The following is a 760-nucleotide window of genomic DNA, read 5'->3' as shown; positions in this document are numbered from 1 at the left end:
TTTTTTTCCTTTCTCTCGTGGTTAACCCTCTTCCTTGTTTTTTTTTTTCTTCCTGTTTGTTAGTTTTTTTTTCTTTCTTCATTACTCTCCTTCTCTACCTTTTTTCTCTTAGTGACCTATCCCCAGATATTGCATATTTACCTGTTTACTTCTTCTTTTCTCCACTTTTTCTTTTCTTTGAGTTATTGTTCATGTGTGATTTCAGGGTGTATTTTTTGTCCATGTACTTTAAGTTTTTTCATGGGTTTTCAATTGTAATTTTTGTCTAACTGAGTGGGAGACAGCAACAGTTCCCATAAGATACAAGTACACCCACGCCTCCTGCAACTTCACTTACTGAGCAAGAGCCACCATCTCCTTCTCCACCAATGGGCCAATGATAAAAAGCCACCAAGAAGAGCCTGAATCACCCTTGGCTGCTCTTCACAAACAATTAACAAAGATCTTAATACAATACCATGATGCCTCAGAGACAACAGACCATCACAGTTCCCACAAAGAAGCAAGATAAAGTGGTAGAAACAAGGGAACAGGTTAGAGACTCAGAACACCTCCCTGAGGAAGAGGCAGCATTGGAACTCTGATAAGGAATTAAAAAGAATCATATTTAGGTATCTTCAAAGGATTGAGAGACAGACCAAAGAAAACACAGAAAAAAACCTTAGAAGAATTCTGGAAGAAAATACAAGAACAAAATAACAAAATAAATGAAAAATTAGAAATGATTCTAAATCTACAGATAGAAATCCAGAAGATTAAT

This window comes from Orycteropus afer, unplaced genomic scaffold (assembly GCF_000298275.1).
Source record: "Orycteropus afer afer isolate SDZICR_OR568_19922 unplaced genomic scaffold, OryAfe1.0 scaffold00308, whole genome shotgun sequence".
NCBI classification, from domain to species: Eukaryota; Metazoa; Chordata; class Mammalia; order Tubulidentata; family Orycteropodidae; genus Orycteropus; species Orycteropus afer.
This window is presented reverse-complemented; position numbering follows the sequence as displayed.